The 13510-nt window shown below is 45.8% G+C and overlaps 1 long non-coding RNA gene across 1 annotated transcript; it reads left to right on the forward strand.

Moving 5' to 3' along the window:
* The first annotated feature begins 4924 nt into the window (after positions 1-4924).
* Positions 4925-12106, forward strand: LOC134911680 (uncharacterized). The gene is made up of 4 exons (XR_010176761.1): positions 4925-5216; positions 5947-6037; positions 8020-8381; positions 11971-12106. It is a non-coding gene; the product is annotated as an uncharacterized LOC134911680 (long non-coding RNA).
* Positions 12107-13510: the final 1404 nt, after the last annotated feature.

The raw sequence follows: 13510 nt of genomic DNA on the forward strand, positions 1-13510 counted from the left end.
TTCGATAATAAGGTTTATTTATATTTTTTCACCCATTGGTGTGCACATATAAAACTTGGGTGTTATTGGAGCGCTTTGATCTATCTTTCTATTTTTATGCTATAAATGAAATACACAAGACAATCAGCGCACAGGACCCCCCCCCCCCCCCCCCCCCCCCACACACACACACACACACAGCTACACACTTTTTGATATCCATATATACGCAGCAGCACTCTGTTTGTTTATAAATAGTGAAGTTATTTGTTTCAATAAAATCAATGTACTACCATTTGAACTATAAATCTATAAATAATTAAAATATACACATTTATTTAATAAAACATATCAAAACAACACCAGCATAGGTAGCGTCAGAGATAAATGCAAACAGTATATACGCCATCTTATCTACTGTAAGGGGTCAAATCATTACAAAAAAATTGTAAAATGTGAAATTTTAGTTTTGAATTTGCAGGGCTCAGATTGCTAAAACATTTGCAATTCATCATTCATCTGTCATAAAAGTATCACTTCTGAAATGCTGTTCTTTTTGCCGAGTTAGCTTTTTGCAATTGTGATACTTTTCCTCCACGGCTGCTGTCTGTAACCAGCCTACCCCCCACCCTCTCAGAGTTGCAATCCCCCGAAGTCGATGTCTCTCGCCAGCTTCGCCACTGTCTGTAAACTGACCAACCCTGCTAGGGTGGGCAATCCCGGTATCAGGATCGGCGGGATCCCGGGATTTAGATCAAAAATCGCCCGGGATTCAATCCCGGGGATTGAGGGCAGGGCCGGCTCCAGGCCTACTAGTACCCTGAGCGAGAACATGTAAAAGCGCTGCTCTCCAGGGTAAGTGGGCGTGGCCTCTGGGAAAGTGGGCGTGGCCTCATAACTTCATATTATTAGACTATAAATAAATATATTTTCATACCCCCTCTACGCACACAATTAGCAGCCTTACCCATAACAGCCACAGTAGTGTTCCTTACACACAATGTCTCCAGTATAGTGTCAGATACACATAATGTCTCCAGTGTAGTGCCAGATACACATAATGTGCAGTGCCAGTCAGATAGACATGATATGCCTCGCAGCCGTGCCAGCTACACATGACATGCACCGCAGCCGTGCCAGCTACACATGACATGCCCCCCAGCAGTGCCAGCTACACACAATATGCCCCCCAGCAGTGCCAGCTACACATGATAGTGTTCACTTTTTAGGGCAAGGTGCTGATCACAGGGAGGGCACATTTTTAAGTTAGGAGGGCAAATGATGTACATACTGTAATGCTTGGTGCTCATCTACCTACATGCTAAAGCATGAACAGTGCACGCCGAAGTCGCGCAGCAAAAATTTAGGGGCGTTGCTTGGTGGGGAAGGTGCGTGGCAACATAATAGTGGCAATTCACATTACACCACACAGCAGTGCAGCTAATACACACTGCACCAGGTAGAACCTCCTATACACTTTGCGCCAGGCAGAGCACGTTAGACACTTTGCGCCAGGTAGAGCACGTTAGACACTTTGCGCCAGGCAGAGCACTGAGACACATTGCGCAAGGTAGAGCACTGAGACACATTGTGCCAGGTAGAGCACAGAGACACATTGCGCCAGGTAGAGCACTGAGACACATTGCCTAGCCACAGACGCCTAGCGGGAACACTACATGATATGCTCCCCAGCCGTGCCAGCCACACATGGCATGCCCCCCAGCAGTGCCAGCAACACATGACATGCCCCCCAGCAGTGCCAGCAACATGACATGCCCCCCAGCAGTGCCAGATACATAAATGGCCAAAGTGGCGGAACTAGCGAGCGGTGGGCCCATATGCGACAAAATGCTTTGGGCCCCCCCCATCTAAGTTCACCGCCTCACCCCTGGAGAGGATCTGGTGAGGGGGACCTGCTCACGGCCAGTGAAATGGATACCTAGCAACAGTGCCGTAATTAGTCATTTTAGTGCTGTGCGCAAGAAACGGCATCGGAGCCCCGCTCCTCTATGTAAAACAGGGGCAGTGCACGCCGCAGGCGCATCCCAGCATTCACAGCAGCGGAGGGCAATATATGGTAAAGGAGAGGGCCAGCAGCAGCAGCGCTTCTACCAATGACATAGCGCTGCTGCGGCTCCCTCCTCCTCCCCCCCTCCTCCTCCTCCCCCCCCCCCCCCCCCCCGTAGCCGGTGCGCATCCTCTCCTCGGCGGCGGCACACAGCGGCAGCCAGGCGGCATGTAATGAGTCAGTTTGACTCATTACATGCCGCTCTGGCTTTGGGCCCCTTGACAGAGGCGGGCCCCAGTGCAAGGCACTGCCTGCACTGGCGCTAGTTCCGCCTCTGAATGGCCACACAGTGCCAGATATGTCCCCACAGTTTCAGATACATAAATGCCCCTACAGTGCCAGATACATAAATGCCCCCACAGTGCCAGATATGCCCCCACAGTGCCAGATAAATAAATGCTGCCACAGTGCCAGATAAATAAATGCCCCCACAGTGCCAGATAAATAAATGCCCCCACAGTGCCAGATACATAAGTGCCCCCACAGTGCCAGATACATAAATGCCCCCACAGTGCCACATATGCCCCCACAGTGCCAGATACATAAATGCCCCCACAGTGCCAGATAAATAAATGCCCCCACGGTGCCAGATACATAAATGCCCCCACAGTGCCAGATATGCCCCCACAGTGCCAGATAAATAAATGCTGCCACAGTGCCAGATAAATAAATGCCCCCACAGTGCCAGATAAATAAATGCCCCCACAGTGCCAGATACATAAGTGTCGCCAGATACATAAATGCCCCCACAGTGCCAGATATGCCCCCACAGTACCAGATACATAAATGCCCCCACAGTGCCAGATAAATAAATGCCCCCACAGTGCCAGATACATAAATGCCCCCACAGTGCCAGATATGCCCCCACAGTGCCAGATACATAAATGCCCCCCGTGCCAGATACATAAATGCCCCCACAGTGCAGATATGCCCCCACAGTGCCAGATACAAAAATGCCCCCACAGTGCAGATATGCCCCCACAGTGCCAGATACAAAAATGCCCCCACAGTGCAGATATGCCCCCACAGTGCCAGATACAAAATGCCCCCACAGTTCAGATATGACCCCACACAGTGCCATCCATAAATGCCCCCCACAATACCTGCGGCGCTGGGAGGGGGAGGAGTGCTGCTGTCTGAGGGCGCGGCCGGGCAGCCGGGCTCCAAAGCGGTATTGTGCGCTATGCGCGCTGCGTGGCGCTGGCGTCTGACGTCAGACACTGGCACCGCACAGCGCATACTGGCACGCAAGAGTATAAGGCCGGGTAATGCTGCACAGGGCCGGCTCCAGGTTCGAATATGGCGGCGCCAGTGCGCGTCGCCCATTAAGGGTGGCGCCCCGTGCGGCCGCTCTATTCTGGAGCCGGCCCTGAATGAGGGATCATGAGGCCCTTTGTTTTTTTTAAGACGGGCAGCGTTATGCGTCCTCAAGATTAGGGGCCGACACATAGGGAAAAGCCAATCCCGGGTATCCCGGGAATCCCGGGATTGACCATTTTTCAATCCCGATAACCGGGATTGAAAAAATGGCTCGGAATTGGCCACCCTAACCCCTGCCAGGACTGCTACAAAGTTGCCTGGCTGCAGAAGTAAGAGCTGTAACCACGGTGCCACCCCCTGGTGGAACTGAGTATTGGGCTGCACTGGCTGTAGATGTGAGCACTGCAGCCACTCTCCCTGACTCGCTGCAGAAGTGAGTGCTGGTACACTGATGACTGGAGCTGCAGGCAGGGAAGAGACACCTGGAAGGGATCTCAGTAGATCCCTCTGCTGCACAAGTTGCTGATTAAACGTAGCTCGTGAAGAGATATGGAACTTGACAGTGAAACTGTACGCTATTCTGAGGTGGTGTACAGTTTCAAAAAAATAAGGCATTTTCATAATGGGGAGTGTGGAAATGATTGTGGCGTAACTGTAACAAAGAGATATGAGTGGTATCTTCTTTGTTACAGTCTTGATGAATGAGGCTGATACTTGAAAGTGAGAAAGGGACATGAATTTTTTTTAAAAATGTCCTATTAAGTGATGATGAATATGGCCCTAATTGTTACAAAGAACCTGATTCATAGGTGGATGATAATTGTGTCTCTGCAGCGGATCTGAGAAGTTATTCAAATGCCGCGCCGCCTTCTTTTGTACAGAGACACCTACCACCAGCTTCTCAGATCTTCCACTTGTACGGGCAGTGTCAGACTTGGCCATGGAGAAGACAGTTGTAAGGGCCCATGCTTAAGGGTTTGGTCAAGCATTATAGAGGACATAGCCTACAGACAACATGGATATAACAGTGCACTGCATAGGCAAACGCAGGGGGGTTTCTGGTTACCCAGAAACCCCCCTCCTCTTGGCAAGTGGCTCAAATTATGACAACAATATCAATGGTATATAATATGATTACTAGATCTGCCACCACATCATTCAGTTTAAGGGACAGAGCATAGTTGCTGCAAGTGCCCAGTGACAGCAGCTTCTACCAAATTGCAGCGTGTGTGGATGTGAGTCCTCAATCAGTGCACTGGACCAGAGAATAGCTACCAGGAAGAAGAGACAGGTGCCTTACAGGTAGGAGAATGTGTGCTAAGAAAGTGCAGTACTGGTTCTATTATATTCATTTACTTACTTATTTATTTAGTTATTTATTTATTATAGTATATTTAACCTTTTCCTGGCCACTTATTTATATTATGTGTAACCCCCTATAGGAGTTATGTAAGTAAAGGATTGTTGGGATATGTAGATAAATATAGATATGATAGTGTATAATAGTGAACTGTATCAATTATATATATATTACTAGTTATTATATAGTTAAAAGACTGTGCAGCGCTATGTGCTGATTCCTACGGACACTGTCAGTGCCAGGGAGAAGGAGTTGGGAGGAGAGCACTGAAACGACCTTAACTGTCGCTCGAGGAAGGAAGAACAGCATGCGCACAGGGACACTGCAGGGGGCCGTGGCTCGAGGAGAGAAATGGACGAACGGGGACCGCGCGCCAGACGGTTGAAGATTGGATTGCGCAGCAAGAGGAGACGGACCGGAACAGGGAGGAGAGAGGACGGGTGTGCCGAGGTGACGGGGAAAGTGACAAGACGGACGGAGCGGAGAGCCCCGAGAATATATAGAGAGAGGTCGCTGAGTAAATACTGTAAAGGATGACAGGCCGGGACAGTAAGTAATAACTATACTTTACCTGAAAGCCGACTGTATACATCAGAGAAACCCTAGTTACTATACACCGATGAAATGAGGAGGAGGTAAGAAATAGGGTATACTACAGATCGTCCATCCATTCATCCCACATACCTGACAAGAGAAGGAACAAATAAGTAATAAATTGTTCTCCATCTCAATTGTTTGTCATCAATGTTATATTTACCTATAACGGAAGACAGAGAGGAATTGGTAATTTTAGAGTAATATACCACTCTCTTCATTATTAACTGCAGAATTGCAGAGTTGGGGGAGAGTGTAAATGAAGCTGGAAAACTGAACATACAGTCATACTATATATATTGACCGATGGGATACCATTGAAGCAAATTTATTGCAGTAAAGGTATCTATAACTTGACATATGGAGAGTGACCTCAAGTTGTAGGTGAAGTGATCATCGGAGAATATTCAACATCGATACTATGAACTTTCCATCTGTCGGCAACTAGTGTTACATTATAACGATAGTGAAGACTATACAGACAGCCTCAGTATTATCTTAATAATTCAACAGATAATATTTAAGAATTAAAATATTACTAGTAAGAATCCTAGTATCTTAAATGTCAAGTATATTTATATAAGTGAGTTATACTTACAATACTAATCCTATTACTATTGGTGTCCATTTTAATGTCTACATAATATATACTAAATAATAAAATAAAGATACTTACCTGTTATAGTTGGGACTGGGTATGTGAATATTCTTTGTTGGAGAGTCCTGAAAGAAAAGGAGAAACAGAAAAAGACACGTCTGAATCATTAATTCATCAGGTGAGAGGTTCAATCTAAAATTATATAGTTATTATATTATAATTGTTCAACACCGTACAGCAACATATTACAAAACCCCATCATAATAATATTTTCGGCTTTCCCAAGCAAGCCTGGGGTGAAAGCTTGGGTGGAGGCACGCCAAGACAGAAGTAGTGTTACATATGTAAATATGTTTAATACAGCCTATACTATAGACCATCTGTAGTGTTAAATATTAATGCTGTATTCCATGATCTGTAGAGTGGGAGGTTGTGGATTGCATTTGGAAACCCCACTTTAGAAATCCTGCGTTTGCCACTACACGGTCTATACATCCATATTCCTGCTCTACCAGGTAACTTACCCTGTAATAGAGTAACAATGTATATTTCCAGTGCACTGCCTGAAACCTGACATTAGAAGAAGAGGAGGAGTTCCCCTGCACCCGCCCTCCAGGTAGTGGGGCATGCCAGAGATTTCCCCAGTACCCCGGTGGGCCAGTCCTACCCTGTGTACCGGTCTCAGTAGTTCAGCTTATTTGCTAACCACAGGACTTCTGATACATAAATTAGTGGTAATAATTTAATACTACTAACTGTAACAAATACCAGAATGAGAGGTGTTAGTCTGGAATCAGTTTAATAAATTGGGCCTGTTTGCACTGTACCTTTTGTGACTCATAAAAATTAAGGGTATATTTACTAAAGTGCAGGTTTATAGAGTGGGGCTACCCAGTGCCATAACATTTTAGCGCTGTGTGCAAGAAACAGCATCAGCGCCCCCCATATACAAAATAGGGCCAGTGTGCGCTCTTCATAGTGCAGGACATTGTGGGTGGGCTGGGGGCAGGCTGGGAGAGATGCTATCTCTCCCAGCACACGGAGGAGGGGAGGAGCGGAGGGGGGGGGGGCTGCAGAGGTAGACGTAAGAGGTAAACGGGCAATGCAGCTGGGCGTCAGGTGCGCAGGGCGGTGACAGTGGGGGGTGGCAGGCCACCACACAGTGCGGTGGCAGCGGCGACAGAGCAGCCCGGGTGTTGCCGGTGGTCCTGCGCTGTGTGCCACCTAGTTATGGCCCTGGGGCTAACAATCAGATTCTAGCTATTATCTTCTACAAGGTGCTAGATAAATAATAACTAGAATCTGATTGGCTGCTATGGACAACATCCGCACTTCTATAAATCCCCTCTTTAGAAAATATACTCCTTATAGTGGATAAGATTGTGTATAGTTTACAATTAGAGTGAATTTATCTTTTATGCTGCCCATGAAGGTGTTGTTTTGATATGTTTTAGGAAACAAATATGTAGAGAGCATATCCTGTATATATCCTGTAGCATGCCTGTGACCATTAGAAGAATTGGGAGATCAGCCAAAGCACCTGATGGCATACATGCTTGTGTGCAATATTGCATTTTTATTATTGTTCTTACATGATTCTATTTAAAACTACATTTAAAAAAAAAAGATAAAAGTCACTTATCTTTCCAAGGTAGGCAACGTGCTTATGTCGCTCTGTGTGGATAGAGTTAAAGGGCTGTTGTAGAATGTAACATACACATTGTAGAGTGTACATGCTTCGGATCCAGGCGTACCCAAGTACGAGTGATGCAGAGGTGAATGCTATTCAATTACAGTTCTGCTTATGACTGTGTAGCTGGAGCTGGAGCGTTAATGGAGTGTTCTTATCTCATGCCTGCAAAGTACAGTCACAACTGCAGGCTATGCAGATTTATCCAGTTGCATAATTTGCATCAAGTAGTGGGCTATTGCTAGTGTGGGTTGGGTTCGAAATGCCCGCAGTTGGGATGCCGGCATCCAGAATACCAGAATACCGACAGCGGCATCCCGATTGTGAGAATCCTGACAGGGTGGAGGTAATTATACTTACCTTTCCCTAATGTCCTTCTGACCCACACTTCCAGCACCCTAAACCCTATATATATGGTAATTGCATTTTTCATTAGTAAAAGTATCTAATAAATAAAGCTTTGTTTTCAGTTGTTAGTTAAAAAACCCCATCTTGCAGCAGAGAAGGTGCATGTAGTCAGTGGAAACCAAAATACAAACAGAAGTCAGAGATGAAGAACAGTGTACTGAGGTGAGCTGCCTCGAAGAAACAATGACTGAAAGTGTAATTCAGCTTTACATTCCAAAGACCCAACTCATCTACCCATGAACTTGTGCTGAAAGTCTGGTTGCCACCTTTTATGGAGCAAACGCTACTAGCCTTCCGACAGTATATCAGTTATACTTCTGCCTGATTTATAGCACTGACATCAGTTACCACTGTTACCAGCAAGTCGCCAACTTTACCAGTGTTGCTGATTACTACTGTTACCAGCAAGTCGCCAACCATACCGGTAGGTGCTATAAACAAACAGGTGATATGTGACACTGGTATGCAGGATATGATAATGGTGTAGCCAGGGGCGTAAGTTATTATAAGACGCCCGGAGGCGAAAAAGTTTATATTGCCCCCCCCCCCCCCCCCCCGCGGCCCAGTCCAGATATACACTTACAGCCACATATACACGCATACACGCACTCACATATATACAAATACACACCCAGCCACACACACACACACACACACACACACACACACACACACACACACACACACACACATTATACCACTTATACACACATAGCCACATATATACACACACATAGCCACATATATACATACGCACAGTCACATACACATCTATACAAATACACACATACACACACACACACACACACACACACACACACACACACACTGTCCCCCACCCTGACACTTTCCTCCATGAGATACCTCTTCTCACCTGCCTCAGTGTAAGCATGCAGGATCTGGGCAGCGGCGTTCTGCGGCAGGAGCTGAAGCCGGGAAGCTGTGCTGTGGTGGTGCCGGAGCCGGGTAGCGGCACTGTGGGGCAGGAGCCGGCCAGCCGTGATGTCATCAGGCTGAAGCCGGAGCTGGGTAGCTGCGCTATGGGGGGCGGGAGCTGAAGCGTCGCGGTATCATCATCCTGGAGCCGGGCAGCCGCACTTCTCAGGGGGCGGGAGCCGGGGTGTCATTCGGGAGACGGGAGCCACAGCCGGACAACCACACTGTCGGAGGCAATGGAGAAGGTGCCCCCTTCATTGCTGGAGCCCGGCGGCATCCGACTCCATTGCCTCCCAGACTTCCGCCACTGGGTGTAGTCGGTAGTATCAAAATAATAAAAACAAAAATGAGCAGAAGAATTTAAATGTAAATAGAAATATAGTAGAGAAGGAACATTTGGAAGTAAGGGCATAGTTACCTTAGGTGCAGGTAGTGCAGCCTCTATGGGGCCCAGAGCTGAGAGGGGCCCACCTTCTCTGTCATAGTTACATGTGTTATTTACATTTTTCACCATTGGGTGTTACATAGGGGTCTCTACAATCCTTTGGTTTGGGGCCTAAAATATATCTAGGAATGCCCCTGGACCTGCTTATTGTAATGTGGTATATAATGAACTGCAGGGCATTATACTCTTACATAATATGAAGTGGGGCACTGCAACATGGCAGAATATGAAGTGGAGGCCCTATGGTGTGGCATAATATGAAATAGGGAACTGTTTTGTGGTTTAATATGAACTGGGGGCACTGTATGTCATAATGTGTATTGGGGGTACTGTGTTGCATAATCTGTACTGCCAGCCCTACAAGGTGATATAATCTGAACTGTGGCATTACTATGGTTCATAAATAAACCAGGGTAGTACTATGGGGCATAATATTAAAAAGGGCAGAACTATGGTTCAGAAAATGAACTAGGGCACTATTATGGGGCCTAAAATTAACAACTGATGTGCATAGGTGTCTCTTTAGAAGCATTGGGATAGGGGCCCCTTCAAAATGTTGCTATGTGGCCCATAAAGTTCTAGCTATGCCCGTTTTGGGAATTAAATAAATGAACACCGGAGAGTGTCGGTAATTACATTAACAATTTGCAAAACTTTCCAATATCCATCCCATTTGCCAGATGGTGTCAGTTTTGAGTAGGATGATTGACAGTTCCTATTCACCAACCTTACCATTGTCAATTGTCATGGCTTGTGGAACCACTCTTAGCAGTCATATAAATATTATTTTAATGGTTCAACGTGTTGAAAAATAATTTCATATTTATCAGTTTTGATGAGTGTAATACAGTATTTGGATATTATGATATTAGAACCCAGAAAAGGGCACACATTTAAATTATGCATTACAATTAGTTTCTGTGCAATAGTGCACCACTGTCTATAATTGATGAAGCTCTACATATAAAGAGAAGAAAATAAAAGGAGTGTACATGGCCTTGGTGAAAGTAAAGCCTGCATCCTTCTGCTTTTGTCGATGAACTATATGGATGATAGGATGACTCAGTGTTGTCATGAGTAATTTGCATATGGGTGTTTCAGATGCTTATTTAGAAAGAATCTACATCACTGCATGTTAAACTTATTGGTGGCGCTGATCAAAATATTTGATATGAAATCTTTATTATATAATATTAGTTAATGGGTAAGGCAAGTGATAAATGATTTAAACAATATTTTGGGGGTAGTTCAGAGTTGATCACAGCAGCAAATTTGTTAGTAGTTGGGCAAAACCATGGGGGTAATTCAGACCTGATTGCTCGCTAACTGTTTTTTGTAGTCCTGCGTTCGCATAGTCGCCGTTCACCGGGGAGTGTATTGTAGCTGTGCAGGTGTGCGATTGCATGTGCAGCTAAGCGGTACAAAAAGTTCTTGTTCAGTTTCCGAGTAGCCCAGGACTTACTCAGCCGCTGCGATCACTTCAACCTGTCCGGGACCGGAATTGACGTCAGACACCCGCCCTGCAAACGCATGGATACGCCTGCGTTTTTCCAACCACTCCCTGAAAATGGTCAGTTGACACCCACAAACGCCTTCTTCCTGTCAATCACCTTGCGATCACCCGTGCGAATGGATTCTTCACACAAACCCATTGCTGAGCGGCGATGCGCTTTGTACCCGTGCAACGCACCTGCACATTGCGGTGCATATGCGTGCGCAGTTCTGACCTGATCGCAGTGCTGCAAAAAACGCTAGCGAGCGATCAGGTCTGAATTACCCCCCATGTGCACTGCAGGTGTGGCAGATATAACATTTGCAGAGAGAGTTAGATTTGGGTGGGTTATTTTGTTTCTGTGCAGGGTAAATACTGGCTGCTTTATTTTTACACTGCAATTTAGATTTCAGTTTGAACACACCCCACCCAAATCTAACTCTCTCTGCACATGTTATATATGCCCCCCTTGCAGTGCTCATGGGCCCTCATTCCGAGTTGATCGCACCAAGCAACTTTTTGCTGCTGGTTCGATCAACTAATCTCCGCCTATGGGGAAGTGTATTTTAGCATAGCAAGGCTGCACAAGCGTTCGCAGCCCTGCTATGCGAAAAAAAAGTTTCACACAAAACAAAATCAGCCCTGGACATATTTACTCTGTGCGACGGGTCCAGCGATGCAGGTCCCGGCTTTGACGTCAGACATCCGCCCTCCATTTGCCTGGACACACCTGCGTTTTTCTTACCACTCCCGAAAACAGCTTCAAACGGTCAGTTGCGCCGCGGAACGCCTTCCTGCTGTCAATCTTCTTGTGGTCACCTCTGCAACTGCTTTCTTTGCTGTCAGCGTCGTTGCCGTCGCTGGGCAACGACACGCATGTGCAATGCGCACGCCGTACATGCGCATTCCAAACCCGATCGCACCGCTGCAAAGAAGTGCAGCGTGCGATCGGGTCGGAATGAGGGCCATGTTTTTGCCCAACTGCTAAAAAATTTGCTGCTACGATCAACTCTGATTTAGTCCCTTTATGTTATTTAAATGCTCAGTACAATAATACGATGTATACCTTTAGTATAATTTGGCAGCATATCTATATAATAATTTGCTAAGACCTATACCATTTTCAACATGCATGCGTAGTCGGAGCTCACTGTGATAGAGACGGGACGGATCTAGCACCGCAGAAGAGGAGGATCCAGCTGGGCACCTGGAGTCAGACGCAGAGCAAAGGGCAGAAAAAGTGTGCCGCGTACCGTTAGATGCTGGTCAGTTGTGGAGCACAAAATTTATGAAAGTCTATTTTATATTGACAACTAAATAAATAATTTTCTACATAATATTATTACATCAAGTCTCAAGTTATGTTTATTAAAGTGGATGGATGAAATAGTCAAATGCAGTATTTAAGGAAACCAGCCAGGAGGCTGGGAGGCTGCAGAGAAATATGGCCAAAGATGTTGTCGCAGGAGTTGGAAGTCAGTAACACGACTCTCATTAAATATAACATGAAGCATCGTATACAGGTGTGATGCACTCCACAGCTGCCAAGCTTCTCAGCCAATTACATTAGCTCATGATATTCGACTGGGGATGTCCATGTTGTTGACAATGGTAATTAATATAATGCAGAAATAAGTACATTATTTGTAGTAGAAAACAACTATTAGTTGTAAAAGCGATTTCACAGACTAGACTGAATAATATTAAGAATATGTGTAAAATTTTACACAGAAAAATTAAGAGGCCAGAGGTACACCGTGGGTCATGCATAAAGAAATCAGATCTGACAAAGCTTTACGCAGGGACTTTTCCTACCTCTCCTTTTCCTGTGTTTCAACTGCTGGTCAAAACTCCCTTTGGGATCCCTGGATTTTGCCATTTTCCCTTTTATATATATATATATATATTGTGACAAGAACACTGGGATAGTGTTTGAGGGCAGGTATGTTTGTCCCAGGTTCTTGTCTTACATGTATTAGAAAAATGAAAACTTCTAGGAATATGTTTTGTTTTGTTAGAACCTTTTCAGTTTGTTGGAAAAGCTGGGTAAGGGCCCTGAAAGAGAGATGGGGCAAGTTCCAGACATTGGGCCCAGTTTGGGTCTTTGGCCTCACAGAAGGCTAATCAGGCTTTCAGCTGTGTAAGAGTGTTATAGAGCTGCTGGCCTGATTAGTGTGGGCAGACTGCCTGGGAAGACTGCAGGATCTCTGGGAGAGAAACACGCTTCCTGATACAAGTGAGCTATACAGTGTTTACTGGAGAACTCTGTGTTTTTTGTTTTAGTGATAGTTAGGAACATCTTGTGTTTAGTTAGTGCCGGACAGGCAAGGTATTTTCTTTTGGTGTTTGTTTTATTTTCTGTACAATAAAACTGGCTGGGGCCAGTTGTACCAGAAACTGGACTTGTGTTGTTCCTCAGCTGCTGCGTGCTGCCATATACCCCAGGAAACGGCAGCTTGTACCCTTACAGTGTTACAACTTGGTGGAGAATACGAGCAGTCCGTTCTGCGCATAAGTGAAAGTAGCAGCTTTATGAGGCCTGCAGAAAACGGTGGTTTATGCAGATACAGCCCAGTGTGAAGTTGCTGAGACTCACCCCTGAGGGTTTGATATATGTCCTGGGTGAAAGCAGCTACAAAGCCGCCTGAAGAATCTGTTGATATGGAGAAACTGCTTAAAG

This window comes from Pseudophryne corroboree, chromosome 4 (assembly GCF_028390025.1).
Source record: "Pseudophryne corroboree isolate aPseCor3 chromosome 4, aPseCor3.hap2, whole genome shotgun sequence".
In the NCBI taxonomy this organism is placed as follows: Eukaryota; Metazoa; Chordata; class Amphibia; order Anura; family Myobatrachidae; genus Pseudophryne; species Pseudophryne corroboree.